The following is a 13,233-nucleotide window of genomic DNA, read 5'->3' as shown; positions in this document are numbered from 1 at the left end:
CCCGTCCCCTCCCTTCCCCCCGCCCGGCGCCCGGCTCCGCGCGCAGTTTGACAGCTTTGCTCCGCGCTTCTCTTCGCCTCCTCCCGCCAACTCCAGCGTCCAGCCGCCCGCCTAGGCTTCGCCCGCCTGGCTTCTTTCAGCTCCCGAGGGCGCGAGGAGGCTGCCACTCCCGGCCTAGGAAGGCTGGGCTCGGGGCACCGAGCGCGACGGGCGAGCTGAGCCCAGGGAAGCGCGCGCAGTGCCCAGGGCACCCCGCTGGCTGGCAAACGTCCTCCCCGATAGCTCTTTGTCCAGCGCCCTCGCTTCCTCTCAAAGTTTTCTCTACACAAAGACCAACACCTGGGGACAGCCCCCAGCGCGCGGCAAGGAGGCAGTTTCCGCCAGACAGACGTTTCAGCAGTTGGCGAATTAGCAGAGGGGGAAGAAGGGAGGGGAGAAGAAATGCCCAAAACAGGCCAACTTCGGTGGAGATGCTGATTGAAACTTGTGAGCGAGGTGCTGAGCCCGCGAAAAACCACCTCCTCCAGGCAGTCATCTTGGGCCAGTTATAGCCTGAGACAGGGACCGTAGCTCCGAGTTAGCAAAGGGCTTGAAGTCCTGGTTAGGAACCTGGGCTCCCGCTGGACTTGCTGTGGTATCTACAATGGCAGACTGAGTGCCCAGCCTGCCTCTGTCCTGGAGGAGCTGACTTTAGGAGGGCTTTATCCCCTCACCAACTCTTGCCCTCCATAAGCAAAATCAAAACCTCTCTGCTCTCTTGATCAAAAGCCTTCTAGAAAAATATAGCTCCCCAAAGGGGTAATGTTCCCATGCAGAACATTTATTCTTACCCAGGCTTGGACAGTTCAGCTCCAATGACATTTCACACCAACCGCTAGCCTGGGGTGGGAAGGGCCCCATGAAGTTTTACTGGAATTGCATAATTACCTCTTTTTAAATTCTTTTCCTGGCTGTAATTGTAACAATTCCAGAAATCGGGAAATGTAACTTTCCAGAAATGACCGTCTGGCCTATGAAGGGCCCCAGTCTTACTGGAGAAGCTACGTGGATGTCTTAATGGCCTGGCCAGCACCTGCACCTGAAGGGGAGTAACAGGTTGGCAGTGTCCCCAAGACCACACTGAGGGATCTGGGGAGGGCGCCTTGGTAGGAGCCAAGTCTTTCCAGGGCCACATGGAGACATAAGAGAGCCTTTTCCATTTTCCAGTGAAGTGCCGGCTGTGCTTGGAGTGCTTCTGCCTCTTGTTGTGTAAGAAGGGGGAGTAGGAGGAAAGCTTTCAAGCTGGGGGTGTGCTGGGCTTCGCTGACGCTGGGCTGGGAGGCGGGATGAGCTCACCTCTGTAGGGGGAGTTCTCAGTGCGGAGGGGTGGAGGCATTTCTGCCTCAGCCTCCTTTGCGTGCCAGGAGAAGATGTCTTTCCCCCAGAGGGCACTACCAGCTCACAGCACAGCGCTTTGTTTCCTTCCCAGCCCCTTGAGAAGCCCATGCATCTTTGCTTCTTATCACATTTGGGAGTGGGTGGGTGTGTGAGACGCTGAGGTTGAGCACAGTGTGGGACATCGCTCTCCCTATCAGCTAGAGGCAGGGACAAGACACCAAAGAGGGTCTCCCATCAGTTTGGCTGCCCGTGTGTTCCGGTCAGCCTGTTTCCCAGTTTTCTGAGTGCCTCGTTATTTCCCACTATCCTGCTTGACAGGTGGCTCAGGAGGTGTGAGCTGTTACCATTTTGTGTTTCATTTTTGAGATGAGTGGCTGGATAGCTGAATAAGAGTGGGTAAGAACAGGAATACCTGGTTCCAGCAGATCACTCCCTCAGTCACCCCTCTTTCTAGTCACTCCATCACTCCATACTGTCTATTGCTCATCTCATTTGTGCCAGGTTCTGTGGTAGGTGCTAGAGATACCAAGAGACACCTCATTTCCTGCCCTCTAGTGGCTCACAGTTCAGGAGGAAGGTACTCAAGTAACTAATTATAACAGGGTATGTGGGCTATGGAGAGGTAGGGTTTCCTGACTAGCTTCTAATTGATTAGGAAGATCATCCCCAAAAGCAAGAAGCCCTCTAGCATCTTTCTTCCCTGCTTTCTGCCTTTCAATCACCTACACTCTTGGTATGCAGGATGTCATCAAGTACTACCGTGATCCTACATTTATCAGGTCGGACAAACTTCATTGCTAAAAGCATAGGTGCAAAAGAAACTGTTTCAGTTTTCTGTTAGGTGGCTCATGCTCTCATTCTTGGCACTCTGTAATCCTCTGTACCCACCAGGGGAGAGTCGTTATGTGCGGCCAGAAGATGGTGAAACTTGTATTTCCTTTATAGAGAAAGCCTTGTACCCAGGCCCTCAGAGCCCTGTTTGTCTAGAGCTAGCAAAGTAACAGAGAGGCTCTTCTTGCAGTGGGAGTCATTGACAGGATGACGGGGATCTTGTGTTGACCATAGATCCTGTCTCTGAGCCCTTTCATTGGAATCCTCTTGGGCCAGCTACTTTGACAGTGATCTTTGCTATCTCTGAAAAATGTGTTTGTTCCTGGAATGTGAAAAGAGGAAGAATGATTGGATGGGCAGCAAATGTTAAGCTTGTGATGCAAACTGCCCCAAGGGCCCCATAGAGCCCCCTTCTCCCCCTGAGCCCTCTGTTTCTGCAAGTCCTTTTTCTGCCTTAGATTCCCAAGAAATGGGGAGTCCTCCCATAGCCATTTCTTTAGATGGAGTCATTGAATGCTTGGGTTAAAACGTAGGAGTTCATATGGGAGTGGCAACAAATTAAAAGTCATTACTGTCCATTAACATTTTAACTGGAATTAATAAAGTATGTTAGCTATTCAGACAACTAATAAAGGACTTGGAAAGTTTGTATTAATGAGGAATAGCGTTGTAGGGGGCTCTGCAGAAGTCCAAAGGGATCAAATAGAGCAGTAGGATGACCCTCCTGTGTCTCTGCCCCTGGCTTGTCCTGCTATCTGCCAGCTTCTGGAGCAGGGTCCCAACCAGAGGAGTTCATGAGAAACCCAAACTTTATCTACCATTTGCATATTTAACTAAACTCCTCCAACCCCACTCCAGCCATGCAGAATTTTCAACTGAACCTTCTTGGGAGCAATAACAGCTAGACTGATAATAACATGTTCAAGTTACTGGCTGGGGAGAAAAGGCAAGTCCAGCGTGCAAGGAGAGCTGGTGTTTATGGGCACGCACAATCCTAAGGCTCCATCTGGGGCTGTTTCTCTTGTTGAGTCCTGATTGTGATCCTTTCATCTAGATTTCATCATCATTTTGCATTAGAGCAAACTGAGGCTCAAAAAGGTTAAATTGCTCAAGGTGGCTCAGGTGGTAGAGAGGGAATTCCAATGCACGTGACTTCCCTTGGCCTCAGCAACTTCTGGGATCCTGGGATTGCCAAGATTCCCTGCAGCAAACCGGGAAATTCAAAACAGATTTGCAAACAGGCGCCTCCTTTGACTCTTACTGTATCCCTTTAGTTCTGGTATGTCAGGATTCAGGGAACAAATCTGTCTTTCCTTGCTGCACACCCTTCATCATTTGTGAGATCATAATCATAAATCTCCACTCTCATCTTTCCTCATGAAAAAGGCTAGTGCTTTCAACCAATGCAATCCTTTCTTCTTTAAACTTAACAGTAAGTAATAATTATCTGAAATTCTGACCTACTATCTACTGCCTTGAACTTTCTCAGGGAGCAATTTAAGATGTTAAATACCTACAAAGAGAGGACAGTTTTGCTTTTTCATTGTCTCTGAAGAAGGAACTGTTTGTGTGTTTGGGAAGCACAGGATGGGAGGATCATGGAAAGGGGTAGATCACAGTTGGGGTAGATTAAAAAGTTACTGTGTTTCTGCCCCTTCAGTAATTCAGAGAACCCCTTTTTCTTTTTGATTATACATTAAGTTCGAGTGTTCTCATAGATGCAACCTTTTCCCGTTCCAGATCAGAAGGAGAGTGGTAACAATATAGGAAAGGAAAGGGGCACATTTGCATTCCATTTGTTCACTTTTGTAAATAGCAAAATTGTAGTTTAGCCAAAGAAAGAAAATATACTCGGGTGGTAGCTATAAATGTTTCTGGAATTATCAGCAAGAGATGTTGGGAGGGATGTGAGAGCAACCCCATTGTGAGTTGGAGGTGACTGGGGAGAGGGTGGCTTCATTCTCTGGCTGGGATTTTGACAGTCTCATCAGCTGGGATGAAACGTAGTTTGCAACCAAACTACAAAGTCAGGCACCAGATAACAGAGAAGGATGATTATCATTTTGAGCTCTGAATCAGACTTCTAGGCTTGCCCAACTTTAACCAGTCCGCCATGATGCTCTCTGCATGTGGCATCTGAGGAAGCTGGCCGATTCTTTCTATCCCTGGCCCTCAGTCTTTACGAACTCTCAGCCTTGGTCCGAGGGTGGACTTCTGTGTTCTCCATATTGGTGCTCATCATGTTTTTCCTGCTCATTCATTCCTCTGACAAAGCATTTCTTTGTCACTTGTTATGTGATGAAGTCTGTACATCACGCCTCCCCAGCCCTCTGTTATACATCTGGGCCTACGGTAGTGGGCTGGGATGTTGTAGTGAATGAATGAAGTAGGCAGAGTCCTCCACTGGAGGAGTTTGGGGCCCACTGGGTTTTTCTAGACGAAGGCCCTGCATCCAAGAATTTAAGTGATTTACCCATGGTGCAACCATGGGTTTTAAAGCCAAGAATGAATTCTAGCTGTCCTGCCTTTGAACTGAGTTCAGTGTTAGTTCTTCCACAAATATACATTTTTATTTCACTTCTCATGACATTTCAATGAAAATGGAAACTCCCAAGGGATAAAGACCTTTGTTCCTCTTCTGGCCCCAAGTTGTCTATAATGGTAAAACCCAATCGACACCTTTGCTCACTGTGGCCACATTCAAGACATCACCATCAAGTTGCTGAAAGCAGAGTCAGGGAGGGATGTGAATGATCACTGTAATAGAGCATTTCTGCCATATAGGCACAAGAAATGAAATAATCTCAACAGCGTAATGATTGTAGAAGATAAAAAATAAAATTAGGTGGCAATGAGTTCTGAGTATGTATTTTATTGCTTTTGTTTCTGGTGGGATATACTCAACTGAAGTTTAGATACTTGAATAGTTCACATTTTAATTTTTAAAATATATTTCATTTTTAATAACGACTTGAATAACTGTTATAAGCCATCTCTAGTACAACACCAGTGTGGCCAGCAGCAACAGGAAGTGCGGCAGGCACAAAACCTTGGCAAACATGCTTAGTGAAATACTCTGACTACTATAAATCCCAGGTCGGTTAATCCCCAAAGGCAAGAGAGGATTCACTAGGATGTTGACCTGCAGTTTTATTAGCTCAAAATGCCAAAGAAGTGAGAGAGTGCCTTGGCTCCAACTCAGTTGAATGGACCCTCGAGTTACAACTGGCTTGACATATGAACAACTTGAGTTATGACCGGAACTTTAGTTTTAACTTACAACCAAAGTTGAGTTATGACCCAAATGCTGACCACCTGTGCTTCCAGATGGTCTCAGATACAGATTTAACCCTTAAAGTGTTCTGGCAGGGACATTACAACACCCTTTCCTGTACGGAGTTAACTGAGAAATCCTGGGCCAGTGTCTTTCTCAGGGCAGTGGGATCTGCCTGAACACAGGACAGAGATTTTGAAGGCTGTGTAGAGGAGCCTGAGCCTTCAGCTGACAACTTGAGTTACAACCTGTCCTCTGGAATGAATTGGGGTCGTAAGTCTAGGGTCCACTGTTCCTTGTACGGTGTCCCTTTGGCAATTCTCTGCCACCTCTCCTGCTTCAGATGGGTCTGTGTGTCTATGTATAAGCTTTTCCTGGTATCCCTACCAGGCTTGATAAAGCAAACCCAGCAGAACTTCAGAAAGACTAAGGGATCAGTAGTTTGGGCTGCATGAGCATATTAGTTTGAGTTATGTTTGAACGCGTGGAACAATAAACCCCGCATGCGGATGGCTTATTCAAAACAGCTTCTCTTGTTCTTGTATAAGTCCAAGTAGGCAGCTAGCACTGTTTTGGCTGTGATTAACCCCCATGTTCTTAGAAATCCAGGTCTGTCTATATTTTCCTCTTACCATTCTTAAAATAAAACCGTTTTTCCTGGCCTATCACATTCAGGTTCCAAGAAATAGATTGGAGGAAGAGATGAAGAAACAGTTAAGATCCTGGAGCCTTCCCTATGATGCCATTGCTCACATCCTTTTGTCAGGATGCTGTCAAGTGGCAATGTAGCTGCAAGGGAAGCAGAACACATCTATTTTTTTCTGGGCTTCTATGTGCTCAGTTGAGATTATGTTGTGGAAGAAGAGAGGACACTGTTATGGAAGAAAGGCAAATGAGGGACAGCTGGTAGGGTCTGCCACAGTGGGAATGGAAAAGTCCATCAGGTTTGCTGTGTCCCATCTCCAGCTCTGCATGGCACACCTTCATTAGTTCTGCTTATGAGTGTGTGGAGCAAAGATTGCCAAAAGTCACTGGTCACAAATGACCAAGTTCATGGCAACAGAGCTAATCACGGAGCTGAACTTCATACCCTTGTGTCTTTCTATTTCTTAGTTCTGTACTTTGGTACATTTATTTCATTGCTTCTGTTCTAGGGAAACAGAAGAGTGTTTTAGAGAAATGCTTCTGAAGCTCTTTCTGGAGAAGGACCAGACATTCCCCTGACAAAACTGGCAATTGCCTGCAGACCAGCACATGTCCTCTGGCGTGCTTGGCATCCAATTCACACCACACACAGTTCACATGCAACTTGGGCATCCCAGACCCTCTCCATTGGTAGGAATCATTGATTATGTATATGACTATGTGAAATTAGTACAAAGGTTTCTAAGTTCTTATCCTCAACTTGTGTGTTTACCTTAGCATGGAACAATAATGTGTAGTTCATAGACCATGCACTGGGGCAAGGACCACATTTTGTGTAGTTTTGGATTTTGAGATGATGTACATCAGTGTTTAAAACTTATCTTTCCCTAGAGCTATTTACAGTGTGTGCTTTTGGTCTCTTTAAGCTTCAGTTTCCTTGTTATTAAATGGAGATAATAATAACACTTAACTCATGGTTTTAAGTAAGAATGTACTAAGATAATATATCTGAAGTACTTAAATACTAGCTGAAACTAAGTCCATAATACTACATGCACACTTTTATTATTTAGGGGACTGCAAAAATAGAAAGGATATCTATCTATCTATCTATCTATCTATCTATCTATCTATCTATCTACCTATCTATCTATCTATCTATCTATCTATCTCTATATATATCACAGAGAGAGAGAGCGAGCTGTGACTATCTCTGGGTAGTAAAATTTGGGTTGATCTTGATTCTTTTTCATACATTTATCAGTTTCTCCAATGTTCATAAATTACTTTGTAATCAGGAAAAAAAGCCACTAAAATTTGTTATGCCTATTTTCCTTGCACTGATTTTTTTGGGCAGAGTTTAATATTCTTTCTCAATAACCCAATATAAATACACTTATTTAGTAAAATTCATTTTGCAAACAATTTCCAACCTCTTTGATGTTTTAGAAGTGTCTGCCTCATCTTCATATTGCAATTTCAAATAGAGGAAAATAATCTATAAAGCTTTCCCCACTCCAGTTGGAAACCCTGGAGATGCTGGAGCACATGCGTCCTCCACCCTCTTCACCTGAAGCAGCCTCATCATCGCCCGGTCTGGACTTCTCTGATGATTGCTCTGAGGCATAGTGAAGCCCCACCTTTTGGAGCAAGGGAGTGATTCAGGGAGAGGAGGTGCCCCAGTCCACAAGCAAACGCAGGCAGTAGGACTGTGTCCTGTCATTCTTCACCGTGGCTTACATTCCACTGTTGGCGATGGTACAGAGGATGCATTAGAAATGGGGACGGAAGCATCAAGCTCATAATCAAGGTACCTTCCCTTCCAAATAAAGTCCTCTCTGAGGCGTCTAAGGCCTCACACATTACACAGCTGTCTTTGAGAAGAATAATCCTCACCTTGAATGCAGCTTGGAGACTACTACATGCTTTGGAATAAGTGATTTTTTCTTTTTGATGAGGAAAAAAATTATGGCCATGAAAAAGACTGTAATTTGAGTTTCCCTGGATAACATTTTTAGAAATTTGTAAAATCCAAATTGTCTCAAAGTCTTCCAAATTCTACGAGGGCATTATGACTCCTTAACATTTATTATCACTAGCACTTATTTGGAATGATTATCTTTATGACCTAGTAGGATCATATGCTTTTGTATTACAAATATTCTTTCCGGGACATTGGAATCTCATGTATAACCAAAGCTTGGAGTAAATGTTTACCAACAGGGAGATAATTTTGGCAATTCTAAATGATTATAGAGATTTGTGGCTGCATATCTGCCTTTATGTCAACATGTTACTGGTAATAGCTATGATTTATTCACTTCCAAGTCCTTGGTCAGTAACAGAGGCTCCAGTTATAGCTTTAATCCAATGGGGGAAATGCAGTCCATTTTGCCATTTTCTGGAAATTCGAGATGACGAGAGAGTTCTGGGTGCTCTTTTGTCCTGAAAGCTGTTTAGTAAATTTTTCTGAGTGACTCTGAGATAAGCTGGGGTCTTAAGCCATCCATCTCCCTTGCTGAGAGGTAGACAGGGTACATGTCAGCTGCCCCTGTGAGCATTTAAGTTACTCTTACACTGAATCACAGAAAGGAATGTAATCTTCTTAATATAGCAGAACATGGGGAGCAGTGAGGAGGGTCAGAGCCGGGGTTTGAACCAGCATCCCCCAAAGGTCCATGTGTTCAAGGCTTGGTGGCCAGGGTGATGTTATGAGGGGACGGTGCATACCTTTAGCAGGCGGGGCTTAGTGGGAGGTCCTGGGCCTGCCTTTGAAGGAGACTGTGGAATCTGAGTCCTCCCTGTCTCTTTCTCTACCCCTCTCTTTCTTTCCTGGCCTTTGTTGTGAGCAGATGCTCTTACACCAGCTCCCTGCTATTGCCATTTGGGCTGAAGCAATGAGGACACCCAGTCTTGGGTGGGAACATTGCAAACCATGAGCTAAACAAACCCTTTGTAAGTTAATCACCTCAGGTATTTTGTTGTGGAAACACAAAACTGACTTATATAGTCAGCTTGAGTTTCTTTGTTTTCTTCCAAAGGGAAAAGGCTGGGGGTCTCAGAGACAGAAATGCTCTATCAAGGGCATTTATACCCATCTAATGTCCTATAACATCTTCAGCCAGACTCTCTGAATTTTACCAGATAGACCCACTTGCTCAAGTCCATTAATTCAGCTTTTGGTGTGAACTGGGGTTCTTAGCTGTATGAGGAGAGCTCAGAAGGAGTGGAGAACTGGCAAGAGCTGTAGAACTTGGAGGACTTTCTTGCCCAGTATCCTCCTTTCCCTTTTTCTCCACATGAGAAATTCCTGTTTGGGCTATTTAGACAAGTTTGGCAATGCAGTGGCTCCAAATCTGTGGATCTGATCAATTACAGGTCAAAAATATTTGAAAAGAATCATGTCTGTATTGAACATAACAACTATTTACACTGCATTTACATTGTTCTAGGTATAACTAATCTGGGCATGTGTTGGGTTTTAAGTATACTGGAGAATATGCATAGTTTTTTGTGCAAATGCTACACCATTCTATGTAAGAAGCCTGTACATGCTCAGACTGTGGTACCCATGGGGATCCTTAAAGCAACCCCCAAGAATATCAAGGGATGGTTTTATTTATTTTCCACTTTCTGAGGTCTAAGTATTTCATTTGGCATTTCACAAGTATCTCCCAGGTTTCTAGCATTTTCATTCTACTTTTCCAACTGGGTCCCTAACTTTCTAGCTCTCTTGGATTTTATAAAGCTTTTATTTTCTGTATTGCAGTTCCTTTCAAAGGATGATATTCACCAGTGGTTCAAGGCCCACTGAAAGGGAATTCATCCTCCCTCCTCTTCTTTCCCTTCTGTTTGCTGGCCTCTGAGAGGGGCAGAGTCCTGCCTGCAGGATGAGTGCCCACAGCTGGTGTCTGGCAGAGGTGTGCCAACAAAGGAAGAAAACAAAAGCAGAGCTGCATTAATTTCAAGCTCCATTAGGGGCATGTGTTGGGCAAGGAAATCAATGGGAAAAATGAAGCTGGTAGGAAAAGAATTTCTTTCTTTCCCTTCCTAGAATGGAGCTGACCACACATAATGATAGGGTGGAAATCACTAAGCAGCACCTACTTTAAAAACAGAAATTTTGAAAAGACCACATCCAACAACAACAACAAATGGTTTTGGTCATTTCCAAAGCACAGCTAAAAAAGATAATTGCCACTTTATTCCTTTTTTCTTTGCATGGCACAATACCAGCTTGGACCCAGGATGACAGCATGCAGATAGCCACTGTGAGAGCCAGATACTTTGAATGAAGTAGGAGTTATCATTCTGAGTTTGTTGCAGTCATTTGACAGGATAAATTCTTAAGTGTCAATAGTATTGATGAGTCACCGCAATTCTCTAGCTAACAGAAGACCGTTTTGCAGTTTTGCTTTCAGAGTCCAGTAAAGAGAGGGCTTCCTTAGGAAGTGGCATTTTTGTCCTCCTGACAAAACACCATGTAATAGGTATTTTGAGGAAACATGTGGATAGGTATATAGTTTGAGTTCTGAAAATAGCCTTGGCAGAATGGATTCTTCTTCTGTTGCTGTTTTCACACAATTTGTGAATGTATAGGAAGTTCCACAAAAGGGAAGGTTTTTCTTTTTTCTTTTTTTAATCTGTCATTTGATTTCCTTTTATGGTGAATCATTTCCTCTGATTTGGGAGGCTGTTCCCGCTGTCATTGTCCTGTTGTAATAGCCTAGGGGAGCCACCAGGTGGCACCATGCTCGAGAAGGGCCCCGGGAGCGAGCTAGATTTGCTGGGCTGATCAGGTGTTAGGTGAATCCTGAGCCTGGGAAAGGTCAAAGGACAAAGTGGGAGAATAAGGGTGAGGATGGGAAGGGGATACCATGGCCCAGAGAGCAAGAATCTTGCGTTTGGCTTAGTGACAGATCTGTATTAGACTCACAGAAGCCAGTTTCATTCACCATGTAATATGCAAAGTGGGCACAAGGTATGTGGAAATCCATATTCAAGTGGAAAAAAAAAATCGAGGGGAGATAGGCATGAATTTCCAAAAACTGGTTGGAAAACCCAGGTAATCTCTGCAGAAAAGTCCTTTCATTGATACTCCTTCTCGCCTTGGTGAAGAAATTAAAATGTGAGCCCTTCTTCCAATAATCAGTAATGAAACTCGATAACAGATTTTTTTTTTTTTTTTTTTTTTCTCCTGTACCGGGAACCGAACTCACGACCTTGCACTTGCCAGGCAGGCGCTTTTGCCGCTGAGCTAAATCCCCAGCCCCTATCGATAACAGATTGACGAGGTGCGCTAGCCCTGATTTGGGCATAACCAGAATATTTGTGCATTTCTTGCTGTTTCGATTTAAAAGTTAAAAAATGTAAACCGTCTCCACTTTGGTCAGTTATCCTGGTATACAATTAAGTTGAGAATCTTTTTCTTCATGCCCTCCCCATCTCTGATGGAGAAAGTGTATAAAGCAGCAAACCCGCTTCCTTAGGGGAGAAGGAGGGTGACATGCATGTGGCGTTTGTGTCTTTGAAGCTCATGCACGAGGTAGCTATCAAATATCTTCCCTGATGTGCCTAGCACTGTGGCCAGTGCTCTAGTTGTTAAGAAAGAGAAGTCATAACTCTCCCCAGGGTCTTTGCGAAACATTCCCGACTCAGTTCTGAGGTGGCACTTGTCACATGGTGCACAGAGATAGCTTCGCCAGCCCCTCATTAACTTAATGGATTCCTGTAGTCGGTCCTCCGGGGATGCGGAGTCGGAGCTCCTGAGACTTGCAGGAAGTGTGGGTGTATTTATAAATGCGTCTCCTATTACTCCCAGCTTTGAAAGCCAGGGAGCTCTGCTCCTGATGCATGCACAGAGAAAGTGAGCACCGTGTTGAGGAGCTGTCATCTTTGTTCATTCATTTATGTTCTTACAATGCCTAGTTTTGCTTCCTGAGGAGAGAGAGCTGATTAACTGGTGTGCTCTCTGTCCATCCTGGCCTTTCCACTGACTCTGTAGCCCTGACTCTTGTCGTGAAGACTGACCGCTTTCAGATCCCCCGTATGGGGTAGTTGGCTTTGCTTAGGGGAAGCTTTTTGGCATATTCGAAAGCAATGACACTGCTTTTACCAGCCGTCTCTTAAGAGGAATCTCAGATCATAAATGTATAGCCCAAGTTTAATCTGAGCCACGAAAATATTTTCTTGGGCCAGCAAAGTGTTCAAAAAGCGTTTCTCAATCTGATAGTCATTTGTGAGTCACTGGTAGCCCAGTCCTCAGCAGCGTCAGCTGAGTGTGATTCACATGCCTGTGGTCTGTGTCCCACTCCAGGAACACCTAAGAAATAGATCAGTGTGAACCCCAAGTGTCTGTAATCCAGAGGGTGGGGATTAAGCTCATAGAATGTTCTAGGAGGGTAAATTGGAACAGCTGCTCTGGAGAGCAATTTGTTATATGGGGGATGTGTTAGCTCGGTGATTGGTTGTCAGTGAGAACAGGATTGGGCAGACCCAGGACGAGGAGGCCTGCTCCTTTGGCACAGCCCACGTGCCTGGGAGCAGCAGAGAGCTTTCCTACCTCCGGGAGTGCAGGACCCTCGCTAATCTGCAATGGGGATCAAAGTACATACAGTGAATACTTAAATAAAAAATGATTACAGGAAAAGATGTTGTCATTAATTCCCCTCAAAATACTTTGCCTCACTTACCCCATCATTCTTGCCACTTCCTGAAGCAGTTCTGGAAATCCTCTTCTGTGAGGGTCTTTACAAGGTTCGACTGAAAATTTGGTGAATCCCGCAGCTGGCGACACCCAACCAAAAAACAGGCTCATAAAAACATCACAGTGTGTCCTCATCCAATTTAGTCACTGTGTGACTTCTTGTTCTGTCCCAGAGCCAGAATGACCATGGATGGTAAACATTTTGGATCCACTCAGAAAGTTGAGGAAGCCACGGCAGTCCAACTCTTTCATAAGAGCGCTTCCAGAATTTCTTCAGAAAGTGGCAAGAACAAGGGACAAATGCGTTGGAAGGGAGGGGGCATATTTTGAGGGAGATTAACAGTGATGAGTCTTTTATTGTGACAAATTTTAAAAATGTTGTCTTGGTTATTTTGTTTTT

This window comes from Chinchilla lanigera, unplaced genomic scaffold (genome assembly GCF_000276665.1).
Source record: "Chinchilla lanigera isolate Chin_1 unplaced genomic scaffold, ChiLan1.0 scaffold00015, whole genome shotgun sequence".
Taxonomy (NCBI): Eukaryota; Metazoa; Chordata; class Mammalia; order Rodentia; family Chinchillidae; genus Chinchilla; species Chinchilla lanigera.
The sequence above is the reverse complement of the archived record's forward strand: the minus strand, read 5'-3'. Positions refer to the sequence as shown.